General features: G+C 33.9%; 1 long non-coding RNA gene across 1 annotated transcript in view; it reads right to left on the bottom strand.

Moving 5' to 3' along the window:
- LOC116423700 overlaps positions 1 to 9728 on the bottom strand; it is a 31479-nt gene extending 21751 nt beyond the window's left edge. The window contains exon 1 of the long non-coding RNA XR_004234207.1: positions 9635 to 9728. This is a non-coding gene — a long non-coding RNA (uncharacterized LOC116423700). The remainder of the gene's footprint in view (positions 1 to 9634) is intronic.
- Positions 9729 to 14093: the final 4365 nt, after the last annotated feature.

Genomic DNA, 14093 nt, shown 5'->3' with positions numbered 1-14093 from the left:
AAATTATAGAAAGTAGGAAGGGGACAGATTGTAAAAAGCTTAATACATCAAACCAAAGACTTAATATTTGATTCTGATAATAAAACTGGAGATTATTAAGAGGTGATTTGGTGAGTCTTATGCTATAAGAATATCTATTATAGTAACATAGTGCCTATGACATAGCAAGTACTGCAATAAATTAACAGTGAATAGAGTTGAATAACAAATGAGTGTGTAATTGAGTCATTTAGAAGAATCCTAGCTCAAATTGATAAGCCTTCCAAATTTGATAAGATCACAGGTTATGGAACTATACTAGAAGGGAGAATTTTCCATGAAGCTAAACATACTTTAGCCCCTTGCTGAAAGGATATAGTTGTGTGTGTATATTTTCATTGGTCCCTAGAGAATAGCCTCTTTCAAAGATAAATAACCAGAGAGCTATCAAACTGTGCATATCCTTTGATCCAGCAGTGTTTCTACTGGGCTTGTATCCCAAAGAGATCATAAAGGAGGGAAAGGGACCCACGTGTGCAAAAATGTTTGTGGCAGCCCTCTTTGTAGTGTCAAGAAAATGGAAACTGAATGGATGAATGACCATCACTTGGAGAATGACTGAATAAGTTATGGTATATGAATGTTATAGAATATTATTGTTCTGAAAAAACAATCAGCCAGGATGATTTCAGAGAGGCCTAAAGAGACTTAAGAAACTGACACTAAGTGTAATGAGCAGAACCAGGAGATCATTATGCACCACGACAAGAAGACTATATGATGATCAAGTATGATGTACATGGCTCTCTTCAACAATGAGATGATTCAAGTCAGTTCTAATGGTCTTGTGATGAAGACAGTCTGCATCAAGAGAGAGGACTATGAGAACTGAGTCTGTATCCCAACCTAGTATTTTCACTCTTTTTGTTGTTTACTTGCCTTTTGTTTTCTTTCTCATTTTTTTTTCCTTTCAGCTGATTTTGTGTGTGTGTGTGTGCGCAGCATATTTGTGGAAATATGTATAGAAGAATTACACATATTTAATATATATTGGATTACTTGCTATCTAGGGGAGGGGTTGGGGGGAAGGGAAGGAAAAAATTTAAAACACAAGGTTTTGTAAGGATGAATGTTGAAAATTGTCCATGTATATATTTTGAAAACGAAAAGCTTTCATTAAAAAAAATAAAGAAAAAAATTAATAGCCACTGAAAGTCAGAAGGGACAGACTCATTGGAAAATTTCTACCTTCTGTGTTAATTTTTAGAAATGGATCTTCTTCTTTAGGATGTTTTTATCTTCCTTTCTTTTCTTTGCACTTCTAAACAAGAATGTAACAAGATGAAGGGAGGAGATAATTTCTTTTCCCTCCCCCACTCAACATCATGATGACATATAACAGAAATACAAAGGTAATGTTTCCCCAAGAGAAGGTAAGAACAAATCCAGGACATTTCATTTCTTACATCCTTTATCTGCCTTTTAATGTCATTTTCTGAGCACTAAGAGACTAATGATCTTGGAGAAACTGTTTACAGTCTGGGGTTGTTACTTCATGAATAATCCTCAGTATGAGAGCTCCTGCTCAGAGGGAAAAGATTTCCTTAACCATAATTTCTCATAGTAAAAAGGAAAACGAATTGACTAATGATATCACTATAAAGTTAAAACCATGCCATGCCTGGACAGGAGATCTAGACCTTGCCAAGTTTCCATGATAATATTTATAAGGTGTCCAAATAGTATAAGTCCAAAGTAAATTACATTTATCTATTCAGCAGTCCCATAATAGCACTTTACCTTCCAGGAAGAATAAACTGAATATACTTTTCAGTGTTTTATGTTTCTGTGTGTGTTCATGGATGCCTATGAGGCCTTTGAATTTCACATACTTTCTTATGGTAGAGAAAAAAAATCAGTACCATGTATGAGACCCATATTGAGCAATGAGTACTTTTGTGTATGGGAGGAGAGATATTTTTCCTTACTTTTGAAAATCTCTAGATTTTAGTCATTTGAATCAACTTTATTTTAGAGACTTTCTTGGAGGAACACAGGTGGAAAAATTAATGAGCAAAAAAGAAATTGATCTCTTTATTGTGAGGTCCCCAATGTGATTGCATTACAAGTCCAAAAACAAATCAGAGATATGTAGAACAAAGCTGGAGTTGCTTAGTGATTGTCCTATGAAGTGAATCAGAGGACTGTGTTGATAGATTAGGCATGTCAAACCAGTGGCTTTTTTTTTAATACCATAATAAAAATTAACATGGGTTTATAGACCTAAGGCTTAGGAGTTAAGATTCTGTATAAAATAAATTATTCTGGAGTGAAGTAAGAATTTTGATAATAAATAAAACTGCACATCAGAAAGGTGACCCTGTTCCCTTTGATCACTGCTAAACAATTCACATAGTGAGAGGGAAGGTAGGGATGATTGTGGGGCTAGAAACTAGAGTTTGTGTGGATACATTTGGAGGGGATTACTTTTCAAGTAAATTGAAGTTTTATTCAACCATAAAAGTGATGAAGTCTTGAGTAACTAGGTGTGGTTGTGCCTAAAGTACTGATAAAATTACTCCCTATGGTCAGCAGGAAAGGGCACTGATAGGGATCAGTTCAACTCTATAGCCCCACTCTCTGTAGAAGCCATAGACAGCCCCACCTTTCTGTATCCAATCAGAAATCCAAGTTATGTCAAACTATCATGTTAAATTTCTCCTTTAAATCTATTCATGGCTCATGCCATCTTTGCTGAATACCTACCTTTTAGGTTAAGCCTGCCACAAAGTTCTGTCTCATGATGTCTTTCCTCTCATCCTCCCACCATGTCTCATGATGTCTTTTTCTCATAGCTAACTCTTTTAGGATGCTAAATCACTTTTAGGATTTAGCCTGTAAATCAGTGGTACACTGGACCTCATTGAATATTTCCTTTCTAAAACCCTTTTCCTTGGTAACCCTATTCAAATCTATTTCATATTTGCCATTCCTGTGTCTACTGTATTTCTTCATTTTGTCTGTAACATCTTCTCTTAAATAAACCTACCTTTTGTCAAAGAGAGTGACCACTGTGAATTCTTCACATGACTGAACACCATCATTTGGTGCCAAACCCCAATATCGGGTGCTAAATGCACTCCCCAATCTCAACACCTGATGTCTACATCAATCTCATCATTTGGTACTAAACTCCAAACACATCAAAACATCAAAGTAACCCTAATGAGAGTAACATCTTTATTCAACCCAAAACAAGCAGCTATTAAACAACTATGTTCTAATTTCTGTGCTAGCTATATAAAGAAAAAAATCCAGCAATTCTTGCTATGAAGGAACTTCAGCTCTATAGCAAGGGAGCAATGTCTATTAGAAATAAGAAAATACAAAACATACAAAGTAATATTGGAGGAAAGGAATCAGAAACAACCTCACGTATTAGGAGGGGATACTTGAGTTGTACTTTGAACTAAAGAACAAGCCTTGTGAAAGTGAACATTGGAGAGATGGAAGATGGAATATGAAAATAATTATAATAGCTAATATTTATATAGCACTTACTATGAACCAGGCACTGTGCTAAGCTCTTTATAATCATCTCATTTGGGCCTCACAACAATTCAGGAAGGCAAGTGCTATTGAAGTGATAATAAAAGTACTACATGTAGAAATATGAAATAGATTTGGGAGAACAGAATGGTTCAGTTGACCTGGAGAAATCAACCATCAATTAAAAGATATTTTTCTATTTTATTATAGGAAGAACTCATGGGCTCAAACTAACCAGAACTACACAACTCAGAGTCATGAGTGCTTTGAGCAATTTGCTTTTGGGGAACAGGATTTTTATAGTTCTAGGGAGAGGGAAGAGTGGGGGCAACAGGATCTAGGGAGTAAAAGAGGGACCCAGGAAAAAAGTTGAGGAAAGGTCAGAGAGGGATCAAAGAGATGCCAAGGGGAATGACCAGGCCCCAGAATTGTCTTAAAATATGCTAATCAAGCCAGCCTGAGAAAACTGGAGTTTCCATCAAGATTGTCTCAAAGGTTGTTGTGACAGTCTTTAAAGAAGCTATGATAAATGTGGAAATGTTTAGAAGACCTACGCATGTTTAACACACACACACACACACACACACACACATATATATATATATATATAAGATTACTTGCTATCTAAGGGAGGAGGGGAGGAGAGAGGTAGGAAAAAATATGGAATACCAGGTTTTGCAAGGGTGAATGTTGAAAACTATCTTTGCATATATTTTGAAAAATAAAAAGCTGTTTTTATTAAGGAAAAAATAAAGGTTTTGCCAATCAAAAATAAAAATAAAGATGCTAATTTCATAGTCTGGGAAAATCTAGTTCCCACCAAGTTAGTCTCAAAGGTTGGAAATAAACTCCAACTTCACATCATTCTATGCACAAGATAATCTGGAAAACTGAGGGAATCAAAGTTGACAAAGGAATAAAATGGGCTCTTTTTAGTAATTCCTGAGATTAGTTTAGGTTTCATATCACTAATATACCATTTTACAGATTAAGAAACTGGGACAGAGTTTAAGTGTCTTGTCCAGGATGATCTGAAGTCACATTTGAATTCAGGTCTTCCTAAGTCTAAGCCCCACACTTGATCCATTGGGGCACCTATCAAGTTGCCAGTTTGGACAGAATTTAGGAATGTCCTTTTAAGAATTATGGAAAAGAAAAGGATGGTTTTAAATCTCTCAGCTTTCTCTCCTAGTACCTATGAGTGCTAACAGACATTTTATATAGCTCTTCTTTCTATTCCCTTAAGCTATTTACTGACTATTTTTTTTAATGGCACTTTAAAGCTGGCTTTCTTTAAATAAAGATAAGAACTTAATTGAGTTTTCTTGAGCCATGTAATTGCACACAAAGATGACAAATGAGGAGACAGCAGTGTGTAACTTCAGTACCCAGAATTTAAATCAGGCAAAGACTAATTCTGTCCTAGTAATCAGATTAAGTCTGATTTGAAAATTTAATAAACTGTGGTGATTTTATTAATAATCTATTTATCTTAAGCTCTCTAAATTTGAAGAAAAACAAAAGGAAACCAGATGGACTTAAGGTAAAAAAATAAAAATAAATAAAAAATAAATAACCCAAGGCAAGAAGGGGATTGCCAGCACAGAGAGTAATGATGAAATGCTCTGGCTGACCCAAGGACAAGAGACAGGTATGGTGGAAGAGGTGGCCCTTTCTCTTTTTCTAAGAGGAAAAAAAGAAAAGTCCTTTTCAACCAAACTCGAACCTCCACAGTGACCCCTACTGGATATACTTTTTAAAAAAATGATTATGTAATTTGCAGATAAAGGGAATACTATAAAAATAGTTTACCTAGATTTAGCAAAGTTCTCTCTAATACTATTCTTGTGGAAAACATGAAGAGATGTGGATTTGATATATACCCACTGAGCTAGGTCCTAAACTTACAAAGAGAAAAAGAAAATAGTCCATCTCAAGAAACTCATACTTTAATTAGAGATAACAATATACATAGGAGAGTTTAGCTGCAAGAAGATTGAAAAGGCTTGGAGGTCCTAAGATTTCCTTGGCAAAACAATTGGCAAAACCCAGAAGTCCCTAAAGTTCATGAGGATTTCTGCCTTCTAGGGAGGGAAGCCTAAAGAGAACCAGCCACCACTGCTAAAAAGGGAGATGAGACAAAGTAAAATGTTGAAATATAGCCAGGATTCTGGGTTTCTTAGGGTAATGGAACAGATGGATCTGGGACTGGGGAAGCAGCATCATTTTGTAGACAGAATGGTAATTGACAGGAAGGTTGGAGATAGGATCTAAATAGCTTCAGACAGAGGAGAGAAAGAATATCCCCAATTGGCATTAGCACTGGCCATTTTTTCATTTCATTTTCAATTGAAATTCCAGATGTCAGTATGACTTTCATCTATGTGTACTACAAACCCATCTCTAATGCATTCTGCAATTCATCTCTAACTTATATAGCCTTACAGGAGTCAAAAAGAAGCAAAGTAACTAGTCCTTGCTTACACAGCTAATAATTGTCAAAGAAAGATTTCACTATCAATCTTTTTTTAATTCCTTATCCCAGTAGTACTGTACTGCTTGTGTTGAAGATAGTACAAGTTTTCTAGCTATTTATTGAATGAATGGTAATATCTAGAGTGACTCATGACCAAATTCATGTTAAAAAAAGAAAGAAAGAAAGAAACAGCATTAAGTAAACTATTTTTTCCCAGAAAGCCAGTATTGTCAGGATATTTACCTGTGTAATCTGAATCCTTGCGTTAGTTTGTTATTAAGTAGATAAGTAAACACAATTTAAAACCAATTATCTTAAGTGTTGCTGCTACTGTATTTTTCTTAACAAGGTCTTTCAAGGATATGTTTTCAGGATCTCTATCAACTGAACATATTCAGTAATCTATGCTTAAACCTCCTTGTTCTTGCTCTTGTTTATGGAAAATTAAAATGTATGTTGGCATTACTTAGGAGGGAGTAGGTGGAGAAGTTGATGATAGATAAGATCCTATGAAAGATTAAAGGCCCTAAATTTCTACTTGTAAGCAATGTGAATTCTTCAAACACTATCTGATTTCACAAAGCAAGCAACTCTGTCTCAGTTTAGACTCCAACTCAGTTTAAATTCTGTCTGATGTGGACAAAGGAAAGGAATCCAGTTTTCCAACATTAGCAGATTCTGCTCAAACGAAGACCTATAGTGATGCAAGATTTAAGGAACATTTGCCAATCTGAAATAAATGCACAGAAGGAATACCCAAAGAGATGGAGATGACACCTTAGGGCCAGCTCTGTGAGAAAATTTGCCATTAAAAACTTTCTAATCTGAATATTTCACACTAATGAGGAAAATTTCTGTCTAAAAGAAATGCACCAGCCTCTTCATTCAAGAAGTTGTCCTTTACCTCTCCCCACTTCTTCTGAAAAAATAAAACAAACAAACAAAAACCCATGTCTTAAGATATGCCAGAGAAATACCCTAGTGTAGGAATAACCTATATGAAAATCTCTACCTATTCTTGAGAGGTATGTCTCTGCTGTACCATAGTATAAATGATCTATAATAATGCAGATCAATCCATTAGATTATAGGTCAGGAATTATTTTGATTTTATCTTTCCATCATGCTTATTGAATAGAAGCAAATTAAACAAATTGAATCTAATCAAGTGGAAGAGTACAGTTTCTCTGAGTATTCCACTGAGAGATTTTATACTTGATTATTCATTGTCCAGTCACCAAAATCAGAGAGTAATAGAATTTCAGAACCTAAAAAAAACTGTAGAGACCACTTAATCTACTAGCAGCTGAATAAGAAACCCTGTTGCAACATAACCAAGAGATGGTCATCCAGCCTTTCCTGAAAGAACTATAATAAAGGGCAACCCATTCCCTCTGGAAGCGCCTAAATTTACTCTCAGAGAGCTCTGAGTGTAAGGAAGACTATCTTTATCTCAATGTATACATAATGTTTAGAAATTATAAAATATTCAAAAACTTGCTTCACGGCAACATCTATCCAGTGGGGTTAAAGAAGCAATTCCTACTTCTAAATACAAAGCACAAGGCACATGTGACAAATTCACAAAGGCATTCTCTTTGCCAAAAAGTACCTTTATTTAAAAAAAGAGGTTACAAACAAAATGAAGAAGTAAAATAGGCACCAGGAATGGTAAAGAGAAATAATTTGGGGGAGCAATAAAGTTAACAAAGAAGGGAGTTTGGTAGAATCCATTAAAAGAGTATGCTCATGAGGTGTGAGTATGCCATTGACTGGCTGGCTAAACCCACAGAGAAATTTAGTAGACTAACCAGAGTTAGCTATAGTTAGAAGATAGGCACCATTAACGAAAAGATGCTAGGAGGAGGGAGATAGTACCTCATAGTGAGCTTAGTCCTGAAAAGAACTTAACAGCTACACCCATAGTAAACTAACCAGAATTAGCTATAGTTAGAAGATAGACACCATTAAAGAAAAGAGGAAGGAGATAGTACCTGATAGTGAGCTTAGTCCTGAAAAGAACTTAAGAAAAATCTTCATAGGAAAACACATATTTTATAGCGGAAATATTACCTTGGGGGTTTCTCAGGGGAGGAGAGGAAATACCAGGGAAGAGTTGGGGAGATAAAGAATGTGTATTGATATTGAGATTGTCTTAATTCTGAGAAAATTTGGTCAACAGAACAATTTGGGAAGTTCCCATCTTAGGTATCCTAGAAGTATCTTAAATATGCTATGCAAAACTCTGGAAACATTGTGCTTGCTTTAACTGTGGTAATAAGACAATCTGAGAAACTAAGTTCCCAGGATGAGCTTTTCAGCATTTCCTGACAATGGGAGACTTTCAGGATTCACATCATACCCATTGCTAACATAGCATAATAGAAAAAACCCTTATTCTCTTTCCACAGAGCTTCAAACACTTGAAGATGGTTATTGTGCCCTCCGTGAATTATCTTTTTTTCAGTTAAATACCTCCAATTTATCAAATGATTTTTTCACTTGGCATGATTGTGAGGCCCTTCACCATTTTGGCTGGGCCTTCTCTGATGTTCTCTAGTTCATCCTAAAAGATTATCATGCTCTTTGTGGAATGTGACATTCAGAACTGAATATACTGAGCAAGACAGATGATAGAGAAACTATCACCTCCCCACCCTGTATATTAACCTTTTCTTAGTTCAGTGTTAGGTTGTTTATGGCTCTCAGTCGATCGACTACCATTTATTGAATGCCTACTATGTGCCAGGCACTGTGCTAAACACTGGGAATACAGAGAAAGATAAAAAGAAAAAGTAAAAAAGAAAAAACTGTTTTCAAGAAGCTCACGGTCTAATGGAGAGGGAAAACAGATACAGAATGATAGATAAAACAGTTAGATGATATAAATTGGAAATAATCCCTGAGGGAAGGCATTAAGACAGACTAGGTCAAGCTTTTCACATCATATTGTTGACTCATATTAAGATTGCAGTTCATTAACCCCAGATTGTTTTTAGACATTTAGTCCAACTAAGTCTTCCTTATTTTTTTTATTTCTAAATTTAATTTTTTGAACCAAAATAATTTCATCTTACATGATTTAAATCAATTCTATGACCTGTCAAGATCTCTTTGGATATAAATGGATTGGCTTCAGATAGGTACAAAGAGTAAGAGAAATGACAAGAATCTAGTAGAATATATTAGTCTGTCAGGCTCTTGAGTTTTAAGAAGATATTTTTGGTGCCAGAATGGTAGAGTAAGAAAGGAACTCTCTGAAGTCCTCCAAAATTCTCCTCCAAATAATTAGAAAACCATCTCAGAATTGATCTAGGAGTAGGGAAGCAGTTTACCAGCATGGCAGCAAAGCCTCACTGTGGTAGGAGAGGAGTGAGGTCCAAGAGCAGTCAGACAGTCAGAGCCAGCCTCATAGCAGAAGGTCTGCAGCAAAACTCCAGGAACAGGATAATCTGGGGCAACCAGTGAGGTCCTGCAAAACACCACTCCCCTAAGAAAGGGAGCAATCTATAGAGCAAGGCCCCTCCCCAGAAAATCCATTCTCTGCACAAGCCCCCCAAGTAGGCCTTGATCCCATTTCTCAGCAATAATGAGTCCCCTACCCAAAGGTGATCAACAGGAGATCCCCACCTCTGTGGTCTATCAGCAGAGAGATCTGATTATCCATGGAAAGCCAACAGCAAGACCCCACCAGTGGAGAAGACAACAAGATCCTACCTTCATGGTCAGAAAGATTCTGTTACCATGCCAACCCAACAGCAAGATCTCAACTCTGGAACAGGTCAGAAATTAAAACTCCATGCCCAAAGGAGACCAACAGAGAGGTCCTACTCCCCAGTACAAGTCAGAATGGAAACATTCCTCCAGAGAAAGCAAGAAATTAAGCCCTGTAGCTCAGTGAAAGCCAGCAGTTAAGACCCAGAGACCCAGCACAAAAATGCTTAGGACACTGAGTCCAATTCTCACATAAAAGCACAAGTCACAGAAAAAAAAAAGGCATAAAAATGAGGGGGAAAGAGCTTAACTACAGAAAGTTACTATGGTGTTAGGGAATATCAAGAATAAACTTAGAAAAGGCCAATTATGTCAAAATAGCTACAGGTGAAGCTTCAAAGTATTTAATTTCAGACTCAAAAAGAAATCCTAGGGGAAAAAGCTTAAAGGGATTTTTAAAAGCAAATTATAAAAGTAGAATAAAAAATTTTAAAAGAAATGAGAGCAATGCAAGAAAATCATGAAAAAAAAAGCATGGAGGAAGATATGAAAAACTGCTGAGAAAAATAACTCCCTAAAATACAAAATTGACCACGTGAAAAAGAAAGTACAAAAACTCATGAAATATAATTCCTTAAAAATTAAAATTGAGTAAGTAGAAACTAATCATCTATGAGACCTCAAGATATGATAAAAAAAATCAAAAAGTAAAAAATAGAAGAAAATGTGAATTTTCTAATTGGAAAAAAATTAAGAAAATAGATCCAGGAGAGATTATATAGAAATTATTGGACTACCAAGAAGCCATGATTAAAAATAAACAAATAAATAAAAACCTGAACATCTTTCAAGAAATTATTTTAAAAAAAACTATTCTGATATACTGGAACCAAAAGGCAAAATAGACATTGAACAAATCCACCAGTCACCACCTGAAAGAGACATCAAAATGAAAATTCCCAGGAATGTTATAGTCAAATTTCAGAACTCACAGATCAAGGAGAAATTATTGCAAGTAGCCAAAAAAGAAATAATTCAAATATCATGGAGTTACATTCAGAATTACACAGAATTTGGCAGCTTCTATATTCAAAGACCAGAGGGCTTAGAAAATAATATACCAGAAGGTAAAGGAATTAGAATTACAAAACACCCATCAAAATTGAATATAATCTTCAGGGGAGAAATGGAAATTTAACAAAATAGAGGACTTTTGAGCATATCTAATTAAAAGACCACAGTTGAATAAAACAATTTACTTCCAAATACAAGCAAGATTCAGGGAAAGGATAAAGAGGTAAAAAAGAAACAAAAAAGGGAGAGAATATAAGAAATTCAATAAGATTAACTTGTTTATATTTTTATATGGGAAGATAACATTTTAACTCAACTTTATTATCATAAGCAGTATGTGTAGACAGAGGATTTGGTTATAAGGTAACTTTGATGTGATGATACTCCCTTCCCCCCCCCCCAAAAAAAAAAGGGATGAGAAATTAAAATGCATTGGAAGACAAAGGAAGGAGGAGATTGAATGTAGTAAATTATTTCCATAAAAGAGACATGAAAGAATTATAATAATAGAAGTGAAGATAGGGAGGAAGAGGCAAAGTTTAAATCTTACTCATCATAATTCAAAGAGAAAATACTATTCATGCTCAATTGATTATAGAAATTTATCTTACTCTATAAGGAAGTAAAAAGAGAGGGGATGACAGAACAGGGAGACTGATAAAAGAGAGGGTATATTGGAGAAGGCAGTAATCAGAAGTAAAGCATGTGTGGGGAGGGAAAGGGTTCATGATAAAGGAGAGAGGGGATAAACAGGTGAAAAATAACATGGAAGGAAATATTATGTTATCATAACTATAAATGTAAATGAAATGAACTCACCATTAAAAACTAGAATTTTGTAATGTTTTTTTTTTTTTACAAGAAACACAATTGAAGCAGAGAAATATACAGGTACAAGAGAGGCGCTTCAGTTGAAGCAAAAAAAAAAAAAAAAAGCAGATTCATCATCTCAGGCAAAAGCAAATCCAAAAATAGATCTAATTAAAAATGAAGAAAATTGTATTTTTCTTTTCAGATAATTCAATAATAATACATTCATTAATTGGCAATGGAAAGATAGTTTAAAAATTAAATAGAAACTAAATTATCTAATCCTAACAAATAATTGAGTCAAGGAACAAATAGTGGAAACAGTCAATAATTTCATCAAAGTTGAAAACAACTAGACAACATATCAAAATTTATGGAATGCTGTCAAAATGATACTTAAGAAAAATTTTATCTCTAATTGCTTATATCAATAAATTATATATTAGAGAAAAAGCAGATCAATGAATTGGGCATGCAATTAAAAAAGATAGAAAAACAACAAATTTAAAATTCTCATTTAAATATCAAATTAGAAATTCAGAGCATCAAAAGAAAGATTAACAAATCAATAGTGGGAAAACCCTTGAAATAATAAACAAATGAAAAAGGAAAGAAGAAAATAAACTTACTAGTATCAAATATGAAAGGGATAACTTCATCATCTAGGAAGAGTAAATTAAGAAAATTGTTAGGACTGATTTTGTCCAAATATATGCCAATAAATTTGACAATCTAAATAAAATGGGTGATATCAATTATGGAGAGTAGGTAATATAAATTACCCATGTTAACAGAGGAAGAATTATAAATTTTAAATAACCCAATCTTAGAAAAAGAAATTGATCAATGAACTTCCTAAGGAAAAATCTTTAGGACAAGATGGACTCAAGCAAATCTACTAAACATTTAAAGAACAATCTCAATGCAATATAAACTGTTTGGGAAAATAGGCAAAGAAGAAGTTCCAAATTCCTTTTATGATATACATATGGTGTTGATACTCAAATCAGAAAGAACAAAAATAGAGAAAGAAAATTATAGATCAATTTTCCTAACAAATGTTGATGAAAAAAGGTAAATAAAATACTAGCAAAGAGATTATAGCAATATATCACATGAATCATATAACCAAATCATAGCCTTGCTAATAATACAAGACTGGTTCAATATTAGGAAAACTATTAACATAATTAACTATATCAATCACAAAACCAACAGAAATTATATAATTATCTCAACAGATTCAGAAAAAGCTTTTGACAAAATACAGCATGTATTCCTATTAAAAACACATGATAGCATAAGAATAAATGGAGCTTCCTTTAAAATGATAGATAATATTTATCTAAAACTATCAATAAGCATTATATGTGATGTGGATAAGCTAAAAGCCTTCTGAATAGGCACTGAGGAAACAAAACTATCATTCTTTGCAGATGATATAATTGTATCCTAGAGAATCCTAGAAAATCCTAGAGAATCAAATAATAAACTATTTGAAATTATTAACAACTTTAGCAAAGTTGCAGGATTAAATAAATAAACATAAATCATCAGCATTTCTATGTTATTACCAACAAAGTCAAGCATCAAGAGATAGAGAAGTTCCATTTAAAATAATTGTACACAGTATAAAATACTTGGGAGTTTACCTGCCAAGACAAATGGGAGTTTACCTGCTAAGACAAATCCAAGAAGTGTATGAACATCACTTGTCATACAAATAAAGTCACATCTAAACATTTGGGAACAAATTAATTGCTCCTGAGTAGGTTGAACCAATAAAATAAAAAATGACAATTCTGTTTAAATTAATCTATTCATTCAGTGCCACACCAATAAAATTATCAAAAAATTATTTTATAAAACTAGAAAAATAGTAATAAAATTCATCAGGAAAGACAAAAGCTCAAGGATATAAGGGAATCAAAGTGGGAAAAGATAGAAGGTGGTCTAGAAATATAAGATCTCAAACTGTATTATAAAGTATTATCAAAATAATTTGGTATTGACAAAGAAATAACAAAGATGGATCACTGGAATAGATTAGGTAAAAATTACATTACAATAAATGACCATAGTCCTCCAGACCCAATTAGAACAAAAACTCATTCGTTCACAAAAATTCCTGGAGAAACTAGAAAACAGAATGACAGAAACTAGGTATAAACAAACATCTCACATTGTATACCAAGATAAGGTCAAAATGGGTATATGGTTTATACACAAAGTTTCTATTTTAAGCAAATTAAGAGAGAAGATAATAGCTTATCTGTCAGGTTTATGAATAAGGAAGAAATTTAGAAGCAACAAAGATACAGAGAATATCACAAAATGAAAAATAGATAATTGTGATTATATAAAATTGAAGTTTTTGCACACAGCCAATGTAATCAGAATAATAAGGAAAACAGAAAACTGAGGGGAGATTTTTGCAACAAAAATCTGATAAAGGCCTCATTTCTCAAATATATAGAGAATTGAGTCAAAT

Source organism: Sarcophilus harrisii, chromosome 4 (assembly GCF_902635505.1).
Source record: "Sarcophilus harrisii chromosome 4, mSarHar1.11, whole genome shotgun sequence".
NCBI lineage: Eukaryota > Metazoa > Chordata > Mammalia > Dasyuromorphia > Dasyuridae > Sarcophilus > Sarcophilus harrisii.
The sequence above is the reverse complement of the archived record's forward strand: the minus strand, read 5'-3'. Positions and strand labels throughout refer to the sequence as shown.